Source organism: Giraffa tippelskirchi, chromosome X (genome assembly GCF_054371585.1).
Source record: "Giraffa tippelskirchi isolate mGirTip1 chromosome X, T2T-mGirTip1v1.2.pri, whole genome shotgun sequence".
NCBI lineage: Eukaryota > Metazoa > Chordata > Mammalia > Artiodactyla > Giraffidae > Giraffa > Giraffa tippelskirchi.
Window position 1 is genome coordinate 42507406 of NC_137289.1, and position 6034 is coordinate 42513439.

Here is a 6034-nt window from a genome sequence, read left to right on the forward strand (position 1 = left end):
AGACATCTTCTGAGGCTTGTGAACAAGCTTCCTCTGTCTCAGCACAGAGCAAAATATCATCTACATATTGTAACACCACCGCTCCAGAACTATTAAAGTGTTGTAGATCCCGGGACAAACTTTGTCCAAATAAGTGAGGACTGTCACGAAATTCCTGGGGCAAAACTGTCCAGGTTAACTGAGACGCTGGCTGCGTAGGGTCTTCAAAGGCAAATAGAAATTGACTTTCCTCCGCCAAAGGCACTGAATAGAAGGCATCTTTTACATCCATTACTGAGAAATATTTGGCTCGTTCAGGAATTTCAGACAATAGAGTATAAGGATTAGGCACCACAGGATGTAAAGGAACTACAGCCTCATTTATTATTCCTAAGTCTTGAACTAGTCTCCAGTTACCATTTGATTTCTTTATACCCAAAATAGGAGTGTTGCATGGACTGTTACAGGGAATTAATAGTCCCTGCTCCTTTAAATTTTCGATGATGGGTCTTAACCCTTCCTTAACCTCAGGTTTTAGTGGATACTGCTTCTTATGTGGGAATAAGTGCTCAATTCTTTGAGCTTATCAACTACAAGAATAGCATTTTGTGCTCGACCCACCGATTTTCCATCAGCCCATACTCTAGGGTTTACATTTGGTTCAATTAAAGGGAGAGAAAGGGAGGGCTCCATATTCATGAAAACAGAGGCATGGACATTACTCAGTATCTCTCTCCCCAAAAGGGGTGAGGGCGATTCTGGCACGATCAGAAACTCGTGTGAAAATAGCACCGAATCCCAGTCACAACTGACAGAAACACAGAAGTAATACCTTTTGGCTCGTCCAGACAGTCCCATTATGGAAGCGGATCGGGAAGAAAGTGGGCCAGGGGCTTCAGTAAGCACGGAGTAAGTTGCCCCAGTATCTAAAAGGAAATTGACGGATTGGCCTCTCACAGTTATTAATACCCGGGGTTCCTCAGGTGTAATTAGGACGGGAGCTTGTGTGGGGACCCCCGGGCACCTTCAGTCCTGATTGTCTTGAGAGTCAGACCCCTGAAACCTACGCCTCTGCGGGCAGTCTCTCCTCCAGTGTGGTCCTTTGCAGACAGGACCTGGAGCCGGGGGCGGCTTAAATGCCTGAGGGCAATCCCGCTTGAGGTGCCTCTCCTTTCCACAGTAAGAGCAAACCCATCCCTTTTCACCTGGGTCCCTCTGGGCATTTTTCTCAGGCTATTTAAGAACAGTTCTTACAGCCATTGCGAAGGCTTCCGCCTTTTTCTTTGTCTTTTTCTGCCTTTCTTTCTTTTCTTCATATTCCCTACCATAATAGACTGTCTGAGCCAGTTGTAACAGATTATCTAAAGACTGGTTAGGTCCATACGCCCGTTTTAATAGCTTACGGCGGATATCTGGAGCCGACCGAGTGAGAAATCCATCTTTTGAGATCGCTTTTCCCTCCTCACTTTCGGGATCAATCTCAGTGAATCTGCGAAGGGCTTCTCTCAGTCTATCTAGGAATTGACCAGGAGCTTCCTTTTCCTCCTGTTTTATGTTTGCCGATTTGCCATAGTTTAAAGGCTTAGCACGCGCCTGCCTGAGTCCTTCAAGAATGCATCTGACAAAATGACTCTGACCCCATCTTCCTTTAGCTGTGTTGTAGTCCCAATCTGGTTCTATAGTTGGGACCGCCTGATTCTCAGTGGGGAGAGCGGCTGTTTCGTCCTCCCTCTTCCCTACTGATTCATTACCAAGCCATTTATCTCCATAAGCAACTGCTTTTTCCAAGACTCGACTCTTTGAGTCGGGAGTCAGCGTGTGTCCCAAGATATACATCACATCCTTCCAAGTAAGGTCATAAAGCAAAGTAACACCTTTAAAAGCTCTAATATATTTTTCTGGGTCCTCTAAATAGTCTCCCAGATCCTCCTTAATTCTTTGTATTTCTTCATAAGAAAAAGGCTTATTCACTCTCATAGACTGATTATTTCTCCTGGTGGGTGCTTCATGAAGAGGCAACAGCTTGTGCCGCTGTTCCTCAGTCTCTCTGGCTGCTCTGCGCAGAAGATCCCAGGGATAGATTGGAGAAACCTGATTTTCTTTCTCTCCTTGTCTCCTGTCTTCCATCCCATCTCTTACTTCGATGGTCTGAGTTTCTACTGAAACCAAAGTAGTCTGAGGTCGTACTGAGACAGGTGTTGGTTCGACCTCTATATGGGCAGTTTGAATCTCAGTTTGGGTTTCCACTGAGACCAAGGCAGCCCTTCTTGCGGGGGGGGGGGGTGGTTCTGGTTTTCAGTTGGGAGCCCCGGGTATGGGGGCAAAGTAGGAGGACAGGAGGGAGCTGAAGGTGTCACACCCAAACCTACACCCTTAGGACACAAGTCTGGCATATTTCGCAGAGAGAAAAAGGGCAACACATATGCTACTTCTACCCATTTCTCTTGTTTTTTTTACAGAACCGGTCTAATTGTAGAACAGTATTATACTTAAGAGACCCTCCAACTGGCCACCGTTCGCCATCCTCCAGTGGGTACCGCGGCCATGCAGTATCACATAGGAAGACCAGGTGTGTCTTCTTTAAGCCCTGGGGATCAAATCTATCCTAGTTTTTCAGGATACAGTTCAAAGGAGTGAGCCTGGAATTGTTAGCTCCCATCTGTAAGAGAGAAAAAAAGCGACCAGCGCCCTCTTTCTCTCGGAGGCGTCCCTCCCTGCTCTAGATGGGGGTGTAGACAGACTTGACACCAAAGCTTTTCTTTTTCTGGTCGGACTTAGTCTGTCCCTTACCGACGCAGGCGCCGTACTCGTCCCTCCCGGTTCTACCACCGAGACGGGGTGGGGATGCACCAGGGGTAGACCTGATGGCATCCCTGACTGACGTCCAGCTCCTCACCGTTAAAACCTTGCTTGCCTCTGATGCCACCCGGGGTGCAATCAGAGTAACCTTCCAGAATGCCTCCCAGACCAAGACCGCTGGAGGAGACATTTGTCACCTGAGTGCCTGTGCACGACCCTGAATATATTCCTGACCACAATAAGACCAATGCGCACATAAAACTGAGATGTTCCTTCCAAGCATCACCACACCAGTATAAGAGCCTCGTCTGGGCCACTAAGAGCCAGTGTTACCAAAGGAAAAAACATCCATTGCAGTTCCAATCTGAGTAACTTTTAACCTCAGAGATGTTCCCGCAGCTAGAGCTCCATCTAGCTTCCAAACTTTCGATTCCTAGCGAGGCTAGGCGCTTGCTGACTACCAACCTCAAGTTTGGGACCCAAGGAACAGTACACAGTAACAGCATAGATCACAAGTCCCTTGAAAGTCTATGACCCGACAGATAGGTTAGTACTTCTAATTCCCAAGGAGCTATGAAATGGTCAAAGAGACCGAAAAGTTTGACCGAGAAAGGAGAGTTCGGTCCACACGCTTTGCCCATTTCTGCTCGGTCCCCAAAGGAGACACTGGGTGCCTCTTGGCATTGGCAGGTCGGTATAAACCCCCGACAGGTTTCTGCCATAAGCCGTATGAGGTCACCGCGGAACCGCAGAGCAGGGCTCCTCACTTCTTTCACGCAGATTCACACAAGCACGCCGTAGAGTTAGTAAAGTACAGCAGAAAACGTGTTCGCTCGGAGAACAAAGAACTAGAGCTCTAAGCATCCTTACCTTGTGGTGAAGAATTCCGGACGAGCCCGCAAGATGAAAGGGTGTTGCTGAGCCACAGAAAAACGGCCGGGATTCTTGGCCTCTGGAGGAGAAGAATTCAATCCTGGGCCAGAGACGAGGCTGGATCGCTCAGAGCTTTGGTGTGATCAAGTTTTATTAAAGTATAAAGGAGATAGAGAAAGCTGACATAGGCATCAGAAGGGGGCAGAAAGAGTACCTCCCTGCTAGTCTTCAGCTGGATGTTATATAGTCACTAGCAGTTTGTTAATGTAAGAAAGGAATGTCTTCAACTCAGAGTGACACCACACCCCTCATCCATAAGATGTATTTTCGAATAATCTGGGCACCGGACATTCCAGGCCATAAAAGGATTGACTTGAATTTTGCAGAAAGGCAGATCATGCAAATAGTTTCATTTACATAGATTAGGGGAACAATGTCTGAGTATAACATACTGGTTTGCCAAGTAGGTTCTGAGCCTTAGGCGAAAGACAGTGTTTGGGGTAAATGCACAGTACATTAACATAGCTTAAGACAAACATTTCCATAAGAAAAATGCATTGGTTAACTCAAAGTTTGAGAGTAGTTAACTTCAGCTGAAACCAGGTGTCATGGCAACACAGTATTTTAAGAGAAACCTCTCAAATTTGTATAGAGAAGGGAAAAAATATCGCTAGTTTGTTTTTTCCTGCCGCTTAAGAGAGATAAAATGTTTGACACTTGCAGCCTATTTCCTCCATTTGGAGACCCCTGGCCTTCCTGCCTGTTGCCCTCTCTCAAAAACGTGCTCAGTGTTATACATGATTTCAAGTTATGAGTCCTTCATGAAAATATTATTAGAAGACTATTTAAGCAAAATAATCACTGATGGTATAAACAGCAGCAGAAGTTCTGCTGAGCAGTAGATCTATTTAAACCTCAGATTAAAGATAAAACTCCTGAAGAATTTATGGTAATAAAACACAATGGAAATGCTGCAATGGAAATACGGAAATAAGATAACTTTTTAGAGTAGACTGGTGAAACTAAAATAATGAGATACCACTACACACTTATTGGAATGGTCAAATACAAAAATCTGACAAACCAATTACTGGCAAAGATGAGGAACCACAGGAACTCTCATTCCTTGTTAGTGGGATTGCAAAATGGTAGAATCACTTTGGAAGCAATTTCTTACAGAGCTAAACATTGTCATACCACATGATCTATCAATTACACTCCTAGACTGCTCATCAAATGATTTGCTAGTTAATACCCACACAAAAACATGCACATGAATTTTATAACAGCTTAATTCATACTCTCTCTCTCTCACCCACAAATTGGAAGCAACCAAAGTGTCCTTTAGTAGACGACTGGGTAAACAAACTTTGGTACATCAACATAGCAGAATATTATTCAAGAATAAAAAGAAATTAGCTAGCAAATCACAAAAAGAGATGGATGAAATCTGAATGAATGTTATAAAGTAAAATAAGCTAGTCTGGAAAAGGTTATACACTGCATGCTGCCAATTATACGACACTCTGGAAAAGGTCAAACTGTAGAGCAAATAAAAAATATCAGAGGCTTTTTTCTTTTGCTTCAGAATAGTTTTATTAGTTTGGATAAGGTATGTCAACAATCAACAATTCCTCTCCTACTCTGACATACAAATCCACTCAATCGGAGTCTTCGTCGCACCAGAGTTCATACAGTGTAATGTTATTGTGTGCGTCTGCAGGAACCTCGACATTGGGAGCATTGAGGTTACTGCAGGTTGCCGTGGCAAGTTTCAGATTCCGCACCCTGGACACAAATTTCACAAGGTCCATCTCCAGCTGGGTTAAGGTGGCAAACATATAGTCTTTGTCTGGGGAAGCATTTTTCTTTTTCTGTCCCGGAGAGCCAAATGAACCGCCCTGACAGGCAGGAGGAGTCTGCACATTACTCTCACCACTCTCTCCCATCAACTTCACTGTCACATACATGAGCACAATGAAGAAAAGCCAGGGAAACATGATCTTAAGCCAGTCTCGGGCATGCTCTGGTTGATTTTGCTGAATTAGACTGTATCCTCCGCAGAGCATCTTCCCCTGGATTTCTTCGGCTCTCTCTCTCAGAGAAGTAAACATTAAGGCGCAGACACAGGTAACACCCGTGGAAAAGCACAGGAACCATTTGATGGACCACATGTGAGCCGAGAGGAAACAGCTCCTGGTGCGCTGGTTTGCCCTGGCACCTGGAGACTGAGGACCAGCCAGGGCTGGGCCCTTGGTGACGTCATAGAGGGCCCCGCCCCCACCAGAACCCATGTGGCCATTGTGATGACTTCAGGGCCGAGGGTAAGAAGGCTTGCAGGGGTCAACTGGGAGTAGGGCTTAAAGGGAAATAGCGAAATTTC

General features: G+C 45.4%; 1 pseudogene; it reads right to left on the reverse strand.

Annotated features, from left to right (window-relative positions):
- Positions 1–5312: 5312 nt before the first annotated feature.
- On the reverse strand, positions 5313–5765 carry LOC145535631 (protein FAM209 pseudogene; annotated as a pseudogene).
- Positions 5766–6034: the final 269 nt, after the last annotated feature.